The following is a 17574-nucleotide window of genomic DNA, read 5'->3' on the forward strand; positions in this document are numbered from 1 at the left end:
AAGCCTGAGCTGCGAGATAGTAAAGATGTACACTGCCGCAAGCCCTGCACTGTTTAAGAAAATTGCAGTTTTCTGTTGGTTTCTCTCACCAAACCCAGCTGCTTGCACAGATATATCTCAAAACTCTGCCTGAATCTCTTCCCAGACTCTGTTGCATTGCCCGAGAGTTTCAACTCCTTGGGGGCTTCCAGTTCTTCCATCTCCAGGGTGGCTCCTTCGTTCTTTCCCACAGCCCCGTTACCTCTGCCCTCTCCTCTGGTCTCCCCTCCGGTACCGGGGTTGTCCTGAGAATTCATGAGAAGGAGGCTCAGACTGCACTGGATGGAGGGAGGCGTGAGTAGAACTAAAGCAGGTTTCAGAAGCTAACGGAGAGTCACGTGCTCCCAGCTGTGTGTCTACTGCAGCTGCCACTGAATGGCCGGTTCTCACTCGCCCCAGTCTCATTCCCCAAAGACGTGATCTGCTCTTAACGGCCCAGGACACACTTCCAGCAGCCAGGGCAGGGCTGTGCATTTCCGCTGTCTCACACCCACCCAGCAGCCTATGGAACCACCCGTTCTTAGTGCTGTTACTCCCCCATCCCCCGCCTGCCCCCTCTCTGGTGTGTTACACACAGTAGCTGGGTCTTGTCTTAATTTGATTTCTAAGCTCCTTGGGGCAGGGGCTGTTTCTGCTTCTGGGTTGCGAAGGGCCCAGCACAAGGGGCCCTGAACTGGAGCTGGGCCTCTGCAGACTTCCACAAGTCAGACAATAATACTAAATGATAGACACAGTGATCCAGCCAAATCAGGGCCTAGCCCTTCCCCCCTTTGCCTTTAGCTACAGACAAAGTTCAAACCAAGGCTGGCCAGATACAGAGTGTCCGTAATCGGAGTGCAGATGGACACGGCGCCCCGGTTCAGCCTGGACAGGACAATTCAATCAGTCTCATTCCAGCGCTTAAAACCCCAGGTGCTCCACACCAGAGAAATACCCTTGATGAGCCAGAGGAGCAGGCAGCGAGTTCAGCTGTGGGAATCCAAGCGCTCTCCAGCAAGGGCAGTGCTGGAAAGTCTGACTCAGCCTGTAACATTCAATTTCAATTCCACCCGGGAGAGACTGGGAGGAAAGGAACCGAGAGGGAGAGAACAAACCCAGTGCAAACACTGAACCAGTCTCTATCCCACCCATAGGGCCCCCCTTGTTACACAGTAGCTTTGGGTGGAAGGGAAGGCCTTTGTCCCCAGGACAGGCCCCCGGCTGCCTTCTGTCCCCAGGACAGGCCCCCGGCTGCTCTCTGTCCATGGGAAAATTCTGTTGGTGTTGATTTCACTGCGTCTGTTCCCCCAAAGCCACCCCAGTGACTGTGATGTGTTGGCAAGTGTCTGAGGGGCAGTGGAAGTGGAGTCCCGGAGTTCAAAACTCACAGGAGCAGGGAGCTCACAGACTCCAGCTAGTTCTGAAAATCTCAGATTCACCTTCAGAGGATGGTGAAGGCTCACGCTCCCTCTGCCAGATTTTCCTCTGCATCCTACCCAATGAACAGGCCCTGTCAGAGCAGGAGTCCATTTCCCCCTTGGTGTGACAGAGAGACCGGGGTTATGGCAGGGAAGTCAGAACTCCTGGGTTCTGTGTGTCATCCTACCACTCAATCTTTGTTTTACCTTAGCCACTTCATCTCTCCCCATGCCTCAGTTTACCTATCTGCATAGTGGGGATATATTCATACTGCTAGGTGTTTTGAAGATCCTTCAGTGAAAGGTGCTGCCTAGTATGGTCATAGTTACAAATGAGAATTACTGATCTCTGACGCTTTAGCAACAGCCCCATGTGCCTGCAGAGAGTGCTTGTGTCTCCCATCCATCGTCAATCTCCAGATGTGTTTTTCTACAATCTAGCCAGCTATCCTGGATATTTTCAGAGTATCAGACCCTTGGGAGATCTAGGCATTATCTCTGGTTTTCTTACAAATCAACTATAATTTTTAAAAATACACAAGTGCACAGAGCAGCCAACTCCTTTCTGACTCCACGGAGAGCCACGGAGAGCACAAGAGTTCTCATCTCCCTTTGAGAAGGTGCCTTAATTACTGTTTACGCCTAAAGATGGATACAGAGCAAGGAAGCACAGACATGGAAAGAGAGACAATGGCTAGAATGTCTCCAGTCTCCAATCTCCAGCCTGTTTACATCCAGATGCTGCTAATCCCCTAGAGGCTGAGTGAACCCAACTGGGATTGCACAGAGCTATATTATAAACAGCACAATCCCCTGTATCAGCTCTCGGTGCAGGATGCTGCTGCAGATACTGGGCTGAGAGAGGTGTGAGACACGGCTAACTGAGGGAGATTCCCAGGGAAGACACTTCCATCTCAGGATTCACAGGTACCATCTCTTGCTGAGGAGCTCACCTGCTCAACAAACCCAGTGTAACATGGACATTATGGGACAGAGAATAGGTCTGGAGTCCTTTCCATTCTGTGCAGCTGTTAAATACCCCAGGGCCCTTGCCAGAGGAGATGAGTTTGCTCCAGTATCATGGGCCAAAACATCCCTCTTAGATGTGCCTCCCCGGCTGATGGCCTCCAGCCCGAAGGTGGCTGCATTTCAGTGGCACAGGGGATCCTTCAGGATGGAAGGTGTCAGTAGATGTTGTTACAAAGTTCCTCCTCTACTTTGGTGGATCCTGCGCTTATTGACAGATTTGCTCACCTCAGTGATCTTCCCCTCTGGTGGAACCCACAGTCTAGGTCAACTCCTCCTGTGTCTGATCAGGAGTTGGGAGGTTTGGGGGGAACCCGGGCCCTCCCTCTACTCCGGGTTCCAGCTCAGGGCCCTGTGGATTGCAGCTGTCTATAGTGCCTCCTGTAACAGCTGCATGACAGTTACAACTCCTTGGGCTGCTTCCCCATGGCTTCCTCCAAACACCTTCTTTATCCTCACCACAGGACCTTCCTCCTGGTGTCTGATAATTCTAGTACTCCTCAATCCTCCAGCAGTACACTCTCAGCTCCTTGTGCCTCTTGCTCCCAGCTCCTCACACACACCAAACTCACTGACTAACTGGGAGGCTTTTAACTAGTCCCAGCCAGCCCTTCATTGGCTTCAGGTGGCCCAATCAATGTAGCTTTCTCCACTGCCTTCTAGAAAGATCTTAATTGGCCCCAGGTGTCTTGATTAACCTGGAGCAACTGCCATTTGATTACCATGGTACTAGGGATTTGGTTAGTCTGGGGCTAATATACCTAGACTCATAGACTCATAGGTCAGAAGGGACCAATCTGGTCATCTAGTCTGACCTCCTGCTCAAGGCAGGCCACAGAACCCCACCCATCCAATTTTATAACAACCCCTATCCCAGGACCGAGTTATTGAAATCCTCAAAAATGGTTTGAAGACCTCAAGCTGCAGAGAAACCACCAGCAAGCGACCCGTGCCCCACGCTGCAGGGGAAGGCGAAAAACCTCCAGGGCACCTGCCAATCCGCCCTGGAGGAAAATTCCTTCCCGACCCCAAATATGGCGATCAGCTAAACCCTGAGCATGTGGGAAAGAGTCACCAGCCAGCACCCAAGAAGGAATTCTCTGCAGCAACTCAGTACCCATCCCATCCAACATCTCCCCACAGACCATTGAGCAGACCTGTCTGGTGGTAATTCAAGATCAATTGCCCAAATTAACGATCCTATCATAACATCCCCTCCATATACTTATCAAGCTTTGTCTTAAAGCCAGGAAAGTCTTTTGCCCCTACTACTTCCCTCGGAAGGCTATTCCAGAACTTCACTCCCCTAATGGTCAGAAACCTTCGTCTAATTTCAAGTCTAAACTTCCTAATATCCAGTTTATACCCATTCGTCCTCGTGCCTACATTAGTATTAAACTTAAATAATTCCTCTCCCTCCCTAACGTTAGCCCCCTTGATATATTTATATAGAGCGAGCATATCCCCCCTCAGCCTTCTTTTGGCCAGGCTAAACAAGCTAAGCTCTTTGAGTCTCCTTTCATAAGGCAGTTATTCCATTCCTCGGATCATCCTTGTAGCCCGTCTCTGAACCTGTTCCAGTTTGAATTCATCCTTCTTGAACATGGGACACCAGAACTGCACACAGTATTCCAGATGGGGTCTCACCAACGCCTTATATAACGGTACTAACACCTCCTTATCCTTGCAGGAAATACCCCGCCTGATGCATCCCAAAATCGCATTTGCTTTTTTAACAGCCGTATCACATTGGCGACTCATAGTCATCCTGCTATCAACCAGTACCCCAAGGTCCTTCTCCTCCTCCGTCGCTTCCAGCTGATGCGCCCCCAACTTATATCCAAAATTCTTATTATTAATTCCTAAATGCATGACCTTGCACTTTTCACTATTGTATTTCATCCTATTACTATTACTCCAGTTTACAAGGTGATTCAGATCTTCCTGAATAGTATCCCTGTCCTTCTCCGTGTTAGCAATACCCCCCAGCTTTGTGTCATCCGCAAACTTTATTAGCACATTCCCGCTCTTTGTGCCAAGGTCAGTAATAAAAAGGTTAAATAAGATCGGTCCCAAAACCAATCCTTGAGGGACTCCACTAGTGACCTCCTTCCAGCCTGACAGTTCACCTTTCAATACGACCCTCTGGAGTCTCCCCTTTAACCAGTTCCTTATCCACCTTACAACTTTCATATTCACTCCCATCTTTTCCAATTTGACTAACAGCTCCCTGTGCGGAACCGTGTCGAACGCCTTACTGAAATCTAGGTAAATTATATCTACCGCATTTCCTTTATCTAAGTAATCCGTCACCTTCTCAAAGAAGGAGATCAGATTGGTTTGGCATGATCTACCTTTAGTAAATCCGTGTTGCAATTTGTCACAATTACCATTGACCTCTATGTCCTTAACTACTTTCTCCCTTAAAATTTTTTCCAAGACCTTACATACTACAGATGTCAAGCTAACAGGCCTATAATTACCCGGATCACTCTTATTCCCTTTCTTAAAAATAGGAACTACATTAGCAATCCTCCAGTCATATGGCACAACCCCCGAGTTCGTTGATTGCTTAAAAATTCTCGTTAACGGGCTCGCAATTTCACGCGCCAGTTCCTTTAATATCCTCGGATGGAGATTGTCCGGGCCCTCCGACTTCGTCACATCGAGCTGTTCAAGTACGGCCTCTACCTCAGTTGCGGTAATATCCACTTCCATATCCACATTCCCGTTTATCATGCCTCCATCATCGCAAGGTTCCTCACTAGTCTTATTAAAAACTGAGGCAAAGTACTTGTTTAGATGTTGGGCCATGCCTAGGTTATCCTTAACCTCCATTCCATCCTCAGTGTATAGCAGCCTCACTTCTTCTTTCTTTGTTTTCTTCTTATTTATGTGGCTGTAGAACCTTTTACTATTGGTTTTGATTCCCTTTGCAAGTTCCAGTTCAATGTGGCTTTTAGCCTTCCTCACTTTATCCCTACATGTTCTGACCTCAGCAAGGTAGCTTTCCTTACTGATCCTGCCTTTCTTCCACTCCCTGTAAGCTTTCTGCTTTTGTCTAATCCCCTGTCTGAGTTGCTTGCTCATCCAGTTTGGCCCACAACTCCTGCCCATGGTTTTTTTCCCCTTTCTCGGGATGCAGGCTTCCGACAGTCTCCGCAGCTGTGACTTAAAGTAATTCCAGGCCTCCTCCGCATTTAAATCCACTAATTCCTCCGTCCAATCCACTTCCCTAACTAATTTCCTTAACTCTTTAAAATTAGCCCTCGAGAAGTCAAAAACCCTAATCCCAGATCTACATTTGTTTATCCTTCCATCTAGTTTGAACTGAATCAGCTCATGATCACTCGAACCAAGGTTGTCCCCTACCACCATTTCTTCTACGAGGTCCTCACTGCTCACCAACACCAAATCTAAAATGGCATCCCCTCTCGTAGGTGCTTCAACTACTTGGTGAAGAAATCCATCTGCTATCACATCCAGAAAAATCTGACTCCTATTATTCTTGCAAGTACTCGTCCTCCAGTCTATATCTGGGAAGTTGAAGTCCCCCATAATCACATATTTCCCCTTTGTGTTTACTTCATTAAAGACATTAAAGAGGTCTCTATCCATATCCCAATCTGATCCCGGAGGTCTGTAGCACACCCCAAGCACTATCTCAGGGGAAGCTCTAGTTGCTTTTTTACCCAGTGTGATTTTTGCCCAGACAGACTCTGTCTTATCCATTCCATCGCTTCTTATTTCGCTACAGTTAATTTCATCATTGATGTACAAGGCTACTCCACCACCTTTGCCTTTCTTCCTGTCTTTTCTAAACAGCCCATAGCCTTCAATACCCGTGCTCCAGTCATGAGTACTATTCCACCAGGTTTCGGTAATCCCTATAATATCCGACTTCACTTCCTGCACTAGTAACTCCAGTTCCTCCATCTTGTTACCTAGGCTCCTCGCATTAGTGTACAGACCTTTTAATTTTCAGCGTTTGGTGTCAGTGACATTCTTTCCCCCGTCATGCACAAACTTTCTACCACCAGCATCACCTGTTACTCTGGTTTCTACTCCCCTATTCCTCCTTGGATCAAATCTTGGGGCCGCAAGGGTATCCCCGCTCACTTTGTTTACTTCTCTCTCCAGGTTATATTCTGGCGTGGAGATCTCCCGAACATCTCCCAACCATCTCCCCCAACTTCCTAGTTTAAAGCCCTCTTGATGAGGTCGGCGAGCCTCCATCCTAGAATTCTATTTCCCTCCTTGCTGAGATGAAGTCCATCCTGAGCGAACAGTTGTCTATACGTAAATGCTTCCCAGTGACTGTACATCCCAAAGTCCTCCTTATAACACCACTCCCTGAGCCATCTGTTGATCGCCATAATCTTGTCTCTCCTTCATCGTCCCGCTCTAGGAACTGGCAGAATCCCACTGAAGATCACCTGAGCCTCGATGTCTTTAAGCCTCTTCCCCAGTCTGGCATAGTCCTCCTTGATACAGTCCAGCGAGTAACTAGCCGTGTCATTCGTTCCCACATGAAGGATAATCAATGGATTCTTTCCTGCTCCCGCTAAGATCGTATTCAGCCTCAAGTCCACATCCTGTATCTTAGCCCCTGGCAGACAGCACACCCTTCTGTTCTCCCGATCAGGTCTAGTTACAGGCCTGTCTACTCTTCTCAGTAAAGAGTCTCCAATCACGTAGACTTGCCTTTTCCTGGCGACAGTGCGATTCTCCAGTCTATCCCCCACAGCAGCTGGCCGCGATTCCTCTTGATTTGTATTCGCCCTTACAATCCTCCTAGGGCTCGTACTTGATGTCGCCTCCACTGACTCCTCCCCTCCTTCTGCAGTACTAGCTGCTTGCCTCTTCTTCCTCGCCCTTTCTACTTCAGCAGCCTGCTGTGCTCCATCTTCATTTCCCAACTCAGCAAACCTGTTCCTGAGTTCTATTTGTCCATCGCTGGCCCGTCTTTTCCTCTGCCTGGTTCTCCTAGTGACATGCTTCCACCGTCCACTTTCCTCACCCAGCAGTCCCTCCTCAGAGTCCTTAGATCCTGCTTCTATCCGCTCGTCTGAGCTTGTCCCCTGTGCCTCATCATGTCTGTGTTCCATCATCTGCTCAAATCCCCTTCAAGTTCCTTACTACTTTATTGTAGCCATCTGGCTTTGCCCCATCACATATCCCCTCCCTCTGCTCAACACCATAGGGTTGGGCAACTTGGGACACCAGCAGTGTGCTAGCGATAGACCATCAGCGTTACCATGGTGGCATCTAGCTCTGTGCCGTATGAGGAACTGGAATGGTTGGCGGGACAAGAACTACCTGATGACCTTGTATCCTTTTCCTTATTTCTCTGCATCCACTGGAGGGATGCGTAGTCCGTCACAAGAGTAAATCGCTGGCCTAAGAGGTAATAACACAGTGTCTCCATGGCCCATTTGACAGCAAGACATTCTCTCTCGACTACTGCATACTTCTGTTCTCTTGGGAGCAGCTTTCTGCTTAGGTAGAGGATCGGGTGTTCTTCTTCTCCAATCATTTGCAACAGAACTGCCCCCAACCCCACCTTGGAAGCATCTGTTTGTAAAATAAATTCCTTGGTAAAGTCCAGGGCTATGAGTATGGGGTCATAACAGAGAGCCATCCGAAGGTCTGTGAATGCCCTCTCTCCTGCATCGGTCCACTTCACCATGTCTGCACATTGGGCCTTCACCAGGTCTGTTAGAGGACTTGCCCTACAGGCGAAGTGGGGAATAAAAAGTCGGTAGTAGCCTACCACACCTAGGAACGCATGGACCTGCTTCTTTCGGGTAGGCCAGGGCCAGTTTTGAATCGTCTCTAGCTTATTAGTTTGGGGTACCCCTTCCTACAATATATCCCAGGTACTTAGCCTCTGCTAGTCCTATGGCTTATTTAGCAGGATTAGCGGGGAGGCCAGCCCGCCTTAAGTTGCGTAGTACGGCCTCAACTTTCTCCAAGTGGGTTCCCCAGTCTGGCGTATGGATGATGACATCATCTAGGTATGCGGCTGCATAACTAGTATGGGGGCACAACAGCTTATCCATGAGGCGCTGGAATGTGGCTGGGGCCCCATGTAACCCAAAAGGGAGGACTGTGTACTGGAATAGCCCATCTAGGGTAGAGAACATTGTCTTTTCTTTAGCTTCTTTGAGCAGGGGCATCTGCCAATACCCTTTAGTCAGATCCAGTGTAGTCAAGAATCGGGCACCGCTCAGTCAGTCAACCAGTTCGTCGATGCATAGTATGGGGTATGCATTGAATTGGGATACTTCATTCAGTCAGTGAAATTTGTTATAGAATCTCATGGTACCGTCAGGTTTAGGTACTAGAACTATTGGACTGCACCACTGACTGTAGGATTCTTCAACAACAACTAATTATAACATTTTCTTTATTTCAGCCTTGATTTCTTCTCTTTTGGCTGCTGGGATTCGGTAGGGTCTCAGTGTTATCTTGGCTCTGGGGATCGTGTGGATATGGAGATAGGTCTCAGTCGTCCACCCCAGTTTTGTAGAGAACACATATCGGTTCCGATTAATCACGTTGGCTGCCTCAATCTTTTGGATTGGCGTCAAGTCGGGTGATATCCTCACTTGCTCGTGTATGTTAGCCACCTACGGAAGGGTCTCCTGGGTGACTAAGCATGCTTCTCAATCATGCCAACGTTTTAGAAGACTGATGTGGTAAATTTGCTCCAGTTTCCTGCAGCCTGCCTCCCGCACCTTATAGTTTACCTCTCCCATGGTTGCAATCACTTCATAGGGTCCCTGCCACTGGGCCAACAGCTTACTTTCTGCTGTGGGCACTGGGACCATTACTCGATCTCCTGGTTGGAACCATCAAAGCTTTGCTTGGTGGTTATAATGGGTTTGTTGGGTCTCCTGTGCTTTCTCCAAGTGTTCCCGTACAATGGGTGTAACTCGAGCCATCCAATCCCTCATCTGTAGTACATGCTCGACTATGTTCCCTCTGGGATTTGGCTCCTCTTTCCAGGCTTCTCTGTCTATATCCAGTATGCCCCGGGGATGGCGCCCAGATAATAGTTCGAATGGAGAGAAACCTGTTGAGGCTTGTGGGACTTCCCGGATGGTGAACATGAGGTAAGGCAATAGGGTATCCCAATCTTTCCCATCTCAGCTCACCACTTTCCTGATCATGGCCTTGAGGGTCCTATTGAAACTTTCCACAAGGCCGTCTGTTGTGGGTGGTATACAGAGGTCCACAGGGCTTCTACATGGAGCAATGAACAGAGATCTTTCATGAACTTGGACGCGAAAGGTGTCCCTTGATGAGTCAATATCTCCTTGAGTAGCCCAACCTGGGAAAAAATCTTTACTAGCTCCTTAGCTATTGTCTTGGAAGCTGTGTTGCGTCGGGGGACAGCTTCTGGGTATTGGGTTGCATAGTCTAGTACAACCAGCACATGTTGGTGGCCCTGAACTGTCTTCTCTAGGGGCCCAATCAGATCCATGGCTATGCATTCAAATGGTACCTCTATTATTGGAAGAGGTATCAAAGGGGCCCGGTAAGTGTGGGTGAGGGCTATGTAGCTGACACTCTGAACAAGAGGTGCAGTATCGCCTGACATCTTCATGTACTCCTGGCCAGAAGAACCTCCGCAGGATCCTGGCCAGATTTTCTCTGCTCCTAGGTGTCCTCCAAACAGGTGACTGTGGGTGAGGCTCACTATGGCTTTTTGATGTTTTTGTGGTACCAGAAGTTAATGTATCTCCTGCTCCTACATTTGCACCACACAGTACAGGAGATCTTTCTTCACTATAAAGTAGGGTCCTGGATCCCGGACCTTCCCTTCCACTGGTGTCCCATCTATCTCAGCCACCTCTTTCCTGACGTTATCATATCTAGGGTCCTCTGCCTGGTCCCTCCCGAAAGTCTCTCTAACCTGCCTGAGTTCCCATTGGCCGGCTTCTGCTTTTTCCAATGGCTCATCACCATCATGGCTGGGGCCAGTCTCTGGCTCACCTTCCGTGTTGGTAGCTTCTCTGATGACTGCTCGTGTCCATCTGTCTACTAGCGCAGTCTTCTGGCCCTGGGTCAGGATCCGGGTTCCCAAGGCCTTTGCAGCCTTCCTTTCTTTTTTTTCTTCTGGATCTTTTTTGGGGGGCTGAGAATAGATCCTGAGAAAACTCAGAAAACATTGGAGGTTGACATTCTCCCAACAATGCCAACAGAGTCCCCATCTCCCCCCAGCCTCTCCAGGGGGAGTAAATTATCAAAGCCGGGATAGTCCCTCCCAATGACTACAGGATATGGGAGTTTAGGAATTACTCTCACTGTCACCTCAATGGGGTTCCCCTGAACCTCTATCTCCACTGGGATGGTGGGGTAATGGCTCATGACCTCATGCACGCATGTCACTGCTATGTGTTTGGCTTGTAGCAGCTGGCTACTTTTTACCAGCTTACTTGAGATAAGGGTGATAGCACTCCCCGAGTCCACAAGCGCTGTAGTCTCTATTCCATTTATCTTCAACGGCCTGGTGTAGTTATGTGGGGCTCATGCGATGCCCACAAGGTGGATAAGGGAGCATGGGACCTCCCAATCCCCCAAGCTGCATTGCATAGGCTCCTCGGTGCTAGGACACTGTGCTGCTATGTGTCCCCACTCCCCACATGCATAACATCTATAATTGTTTCTAATCATTCCCCTATCATGTGGGTTAGGGGGTTTAGTCCCAGGTTTCCCCCTCACTCAGGCCAATCCTTTCCTTCTGGGGTCTCTGTTGGTTTTCGGCCTCCCTCTTCCCCCATCTAGGACTCCCCAGGGGTTTGGCTGCCCCACCTTCCAGGGTTGGGGTTGGGTGTTTGCTACGAAAGGGGCTTTCCTTGGGTAGTCGGGTCAATTCCCTGGCTGTCATGCGCCCTTCTACCAGCGTGATCATCTCATCATAGGTGGACGGATCATTCTGGCCTACCCATTTGTGGAGATCTGGTGGCAGTGCCCTCATGTATCAGTCAATGACCAGAACCTTTAGTATCTCTTCCGGACTCCGGGACTCTGTTTGCAACCACTTTCGTGCGAGATGGATGAAGTCATAGAGTTAGGACCACAGGGTTTTGTCTTCCTGGTACCTCCATTCATGATACTGCTGGGCCCGCACTGCAGTCGTCACTCCAGATCTGGCCAGCATCTCTGCTTTCAGCTGGGGGTAGTCTGCTGCAGCCTCTTCAGGCAGATCATGGTAGTCCTTCTGGACCTCCCCACACAGGAATGGGGCAAGGATGCCAGACCATTGGTCTCGAGGCCAGGCCTCCCGTAGGGCTGTCCTCTCAGAGGCCAGAAGGTACGTCTCTACATCATCCTCCCGCATCATTTTCTGCAGCCAATGGCTAGCCCGTATGAGCTGCATCTCATCATGACCACGGTTCAGCTCTGTAAGGGTCTTTACCTGGTTTACCAGTTCCCACAACATAGCTCGGTCTTGCGAAGCCTGGTCCATCAGCAGGCGATTAGTCTCTTGCTGCAGCCGCTCTGCCTCCTGTTGGGCAGCTGCCTGGACACGGGTAGCCTCCTGCTGGGCTGCTGTAGCTTGTATCAATGCCCACACTAAGTCTTCCATTGTGGTGAAAAAAAAAGAAACCCTCTACCTTTTTTTTTTTTTTTTTTTAGAATCACTCTTCTTCTTCCGCCGCGCTGTGCACACCAAAAATCCCACCACTAGCACCAGTTGTGACAAAGTTCCTCCTCTACTTTGGTGGGTCCTGCGCTTATTGGCGGATTTGCTCACCTCAGTGATCTCCCCCTCTGGTGGAACCCACAGTCTGGGTCAACTCCTCCTGTGTCTGATCAGGAGTTGGGAGGTTTGGGGGGAACCCGGGCCCGCCCTCTACTCCGGGTTCCAGGCCTGGGCCCTGTGGATTGCAGCTTTCAATAGTGCCTCCTGTAACAGCTGCATGACAGCTACACCTCCCTGGGCTACTTCCCCCTGGCCTCCTCCAAACACCTTCTTTATCCTCACCACAAGACCTTCCTCCTGGTTTCTGATAATGCTTGTACTCCTTAGTCCTCCAGCAGCACAGCCTCTCACTCTCAGCTCCTTGCGCCTCTTGCTCCCAGCTCCTCACACACCCCAAACTCACTGACTAACTGGGAGGCTTTTAACTAGTTCCAGCCAGCCCTTCATTGGCTTCAGGTGGCCCAATCAATGTAGCTATCTCCACTGCCTTCTAAAAAGATCTTAATTGGCCCCTGGTGTCTTGATTAACCTGGAGCATTTGGTTACCATGGTACTAGGGATTTGGTTAGCCTGGGGCTAACATACCTCTTCCTTACTAGCAGCAAAGAATCCTGTGGCACCTTATAGACTAACAGACATTTTGGAGCATGAGCTTTTGTGGGTGAATACCCACTTCATGTAGCCATCTGGCCTTGTCCCATCACAATGTACAGTACAAGACCGTACGTTGCTCAGGCCCCACTGAGGCAAAACCCCTTTGGAGTAGGAGCCAGCTGTGTGTTAACATACAGACACTGTCACCTCCTCCTCTTGTATCTCAGGGATCTAGCTGTTAATGGGTGGGGCTGTACCTGAGTTTTAATTTCTGGAAAGCTTGGAGGTGCTAGGGCTCCTCACTGGAACAGCTGTAAGAAATTTTCAACATGGGCAAGACATCTTCTCTCCTAGCTTCATTTGAGAAGTCGGCTGAACTATTATGTTTGAAACTTTCAGAAAACAACTCACTTGGAAGCAGACACCCAGTGTCCAAACACTTAAAGACTGGCAAACTTATAAGTAACTGAAAATTATGTCTCCTAATTGAAGGTATCAGACAGACTGAACTAACTGTGGTGCCACCAGCACCACCCACAATGGCCAATCCATTGTTGAATCCCATTCAGCTAGGCTCTTTGCTCCAGTAACGTCTGTGGCAAGTAGTTCCACTGGCCAACTATGGATTATGTAAACAATTTTCTTTCATCAGTGTTATATGTTCAGACTTTGAATGTAATTGAATGTTCCCTTGTTTGTGTGTTGTGTGACAGAGTAAATATAAATGCCTGATCTACTCTCTTTATTCACAAAAGTGCATCTGAAGAAGTGAGGCTTTTCACCCATAAAAGCTTATGCCCAAATAAATCTGTTAGTCTTTAAGGTGCCACCAGACTCCTTGTTGTTTTTGTGGATACAGACTAACACGTCTACCCCCTGCTACTTTCCTTATTCATAGGGTATGTCTACACTGTGAGATTATTCTGATTTTACAGAAACTTGTTTTTGGAAACAGATTGTATAAAGTAGAGTGCACGCGGCCACACTAAGCACATTAATTCAGCGTTATGCGTCCATGTACCGAGGCTAGCGTCGATTTCTGGAGCATTGCACTGTGGGCAGCTATCCCTTAGCTATCCCATAGTTCCTGCAGTCTCCCCCGCCTCTGCATGATTGGGCAAAAACAGTGTCGCAGGTGATTCTGGGTAAATATCATCAGTCAATCCTCCTTTAGCACCCTCAGATGCAGCGCATCCGGCCCCATGGACTTGTGCTCATCCCGCTTTTCTAAATAGTCCTGAACCACTTCTTTCTCCACAGGGGGCTGGTCACCTCCTCCCCATGCTGTGTGCCCAGTGCAGCAGTCTGGGAGCTGATCTTGTTTGTGAAGATAGAGGCAAAAAAAACATTTGTTACATCAGCTTTTTTCCACATCCTCTGTCACTAGGTTGCCTCCATCATTCAGTGAGGGGCCAACACTTTCCTTGAGTTTCTTCTTGTTGCTAATATACCTGAAGAAACCCTTCTTGTTACTCTTAACATCTCCTGCTAGCTGCAACTCCAAGTGTGATTTGGCCTTCCTGATTTCACTCCTGCAGCCTGAGCAATATTTTTATACTCCTTCTTCGTCATTTGTCATTTGTCCAATCTTCCACTTCTAGTAAGGTTCTTTTTTGCAAGGATTTCACTGTTAAGCCAAGCTGGTCGCCTGCCTTATTTACTATTCTTTCTACAAATCAGGATGTTTTTTTCTTGCAATCTCAATAAGGATTCTTTATAATACAGCCAGCTCTCCTGGACTCCTTTCCCCCTCATGTTATTCTCCCAGGGGATCCTGCCCATCACTTCCCTCCTGAACTCGACTATCTCATGGTCACTGCCTCTCAGGTTCTCATCCACTTTTGGTTCCCCTACTGTTATAGTATAATTCCCAAATCTGGACCTTAGCGTCCAGGATATGGGTACTATACTATAATATGGTGGCAAAGGTGGGATGGTGGTGTAATGACTTGCACTTGGTTGGGGTTTTTTGGGCAGTTGGCCTTTATATGTTCCAGTTTATTACACTTAAAGCATTTTTCAGGTGACTGGTCACTGGGTCGAGGTGCGTTACTGGAGACTGGTGAGGTGGAAGAATAGGGCATCTGTGGTTTTCCTTGGGTTGTAGGTGGGGTCTTTGGCTGCCCTCGGTTGTAGAGTTTATTGTCGGTGTGCCCTCTGGGGTATTCGTTTCCCTTGACAGTAGCTTTTTTCTTTTCTGCCACTTTTATTCATTTGTCTTTAATCTCCCTCGCCTCGATTACCATTTTGGGTTTTCCATCTAGGATGTACCTCTCTATTTTCTCAGGAATACCATTTAAGAACTGCTCCATTTGTATTAGGAGGTGCAGCTCGTCCAGATTTTTGACCTTTGTTTCCAATATTCAGGCTTTATAATTTTTTGCAATGTGGTAGGCGTGTCGGGGGAATGACACATCTGGTTTTCATTTTTGGTTTCTGAAGCACCGATGGGCATGTTCAGGTATTTTCCCCATTTTGTATCTGGCCTTGTTTTGAAAAACTTTATAATGGTTTATTTTTTCCTTAGGCATTTTAGCCGCCACCTCTGCTAAGGGTCCACTGAGCAGTGGCCTCAATTTTACCATGTACTGGTCTTCAGAGATGCTGTACCCAAGGCAGGCTCTTTCAAAATTTTCTAATAAGACCTTAGTGTCATCACCTGCCTTGTAGGTGGGAAATTTTTTGTGCTGTGGAACAATTATTGGCGAAGGGTTGTTAGGATTGGCTGTGTTCTGTTGCCTAGCCTGGTCTAATTTCAGTGCCTGTTGGGGGGCCTTCCTCTGGAGCTTTTTTTGTCTTCTGTGGGCTGCATTTTTTTTGTTTTCTTTTGTGGGCCAGCTTTTTTTCTTGTTGTTTTTTTTGTGGGCTGCCTTTTTCTTGGGTAGTTTTGCATTAATTAGTTTCATCCGTTTTTTATGTTTATTTTTTTTGTCCATGGCTTGTTGCCGTGCTCGTTCCTGTCTCAGGCTTTCCTTGGAACTCACGGTTCCTGCTCTTTTGTGCTTAGGCGCCCTCTGGTGTTTACTGCCTGAAATGCAGGTTCTCTGTTGGATTTCTGGGGTTGCTTAGCAACAGAGTTCTTTTAACTTCCTAGCCTCTCCCGAAAGAGTTAAAAAGCAAAAGAAACTGTTTTTCATTTACAAATGTGTTTTGGCTGGAGTGCGTTGTTGACCACTTAAGGCTGCTTTGTTTAACAAATGACCATCGTTAAACCTTAATAGTCCTCCCTATGCACAGCTAGACGAAGCAAAGCAAAAAAAAATTCTCTGGCTGCAGTTTAAAAAAAAACAAATAAACCCCTTCTCTTTGCTTACAAGCAGTTAGCAGAGGAAAGAAACTTAATAATTTTACTGACTTTTGGATTGTACTATCCCACACGCTGCCAACATGTTATAGTATAATTCCCATTAAGGCTCATAGGAATTGAGTCTGTACTTAACAGGGAAAAATCAAACAGGACTTAAAAGCAAACTTTTAATAAAAAAGAAAGAAAAAAGTAAAAGGTTTATCTCTGCACTTTACACGGTAAAAAGTTACACAATCTTTCAACTTACAAACAATAGAAAGAAACTTTCTCCAGCAGAAACACAATTTAAGCTGCTTCCAGCAAGTACACATATGCAAATACAAAAAAAAACAAAAGACTATGACCAGTTTTTCTTACTTACAATTCTGAATGAATAAGAGACTGTAGCCGGGAGATTGGCAGAAACCTGGTTGCACCTCTAGCCCCATCCAGGACCCAGAGAGAACAAAGCCAATCCCAAAACCCACAAACAAAGGCTTCCCTCCACACGAGATTTGAAAGTATCTTGTCTCCTAATTGGTCCTCTGGTCATATGTTTGGGTTCCTGTTTGTTAACCCTGTACAGGTAAAAGAGACATTAACCCTTAACTATCTGTTTATGACACCTACTAATTCTGTTAGTGAGCAGCAGGTCAAGAAGAACTCTGCCCCTGGTTGCTTTCTCCAGCACTTGCATCAGGAAATTGTCCCCTACACTTTCCAAAATCTTCCTGGATTGTCTGTGCACTGCTGTATTGCTCTCCCAGCAGATATCAGGGTGATTAAAGTCTCCCATGAGAACAAGGGCCTGCGATCTAGTAACTTCTGCCAGTTGCCAGAAGAAAGCATCGTCGACCTCATCCCCCTGGTCTGGTGGTCTATAGCAGATTCCCACCACGACATCACCCTTGTTGCTCACACTTCTAAACTTAATCCTGATACATCTTGAAGGGAAGCCGAAAACCATAACAGAGGAGGGGAGATTAGAGGATGGGTGGGAGTGACAGAGAGGACCAAAACTAATAGCAGTTTGTGGGGATACCAGAAGGGGCACCCAGAGACGACATATCAGCCCTGGAGGCAACCCAAGGGTCTACCTCACAGAGAGGAGCCCTCTCCACCACAAAGGAGACCCCAGATGCCCTGTCGTCCCTCAACCCCATTCCCCAGCAACCCACCTTGCTCCAGTGATGAGCCAGCTGGGCGATGTTTTAAGTGTAACAAGCTGGGGCATGTGAACACCAACTGCCCCAAGAGCACTAGCAGAGTGGAGTTCATTGCACTGGGGTTACACCACGAGTCCTCAGGCCCAGATGCCTCTCAAATACCCCCAGAGCAAAGGGAGACCCTGAATGTGGGTGGGAAGAAGGTTATCACATGGAGAGACACTGGAGCGCAGGTGTCAGCTATCCACCAATCCCTAGGGGACCTCGAACTCATCAATCCAGAGGCCCAAGTAATGGTTCAACCTTTAAAGCAGACTCTCTTGACCTGCCTACAGCAAGGTTAAGGGGCCG

Source organism: Gopherus flavomarginatus, chromosome 1 (genome assembly GCF_025201925.1).
Source record: "Gopherus flavomarginatus isolate rGopFla2 chromosome 1, rGopFla2.mat.asm, whole genome shotgun sequence".
Classification (NCBI taxonomy): domain Eukaryota; kingdom Metazoa; phylum Chordata; order Testudines; family Testudinidae; genus Gopherus; species Gopherus flavomarginatus.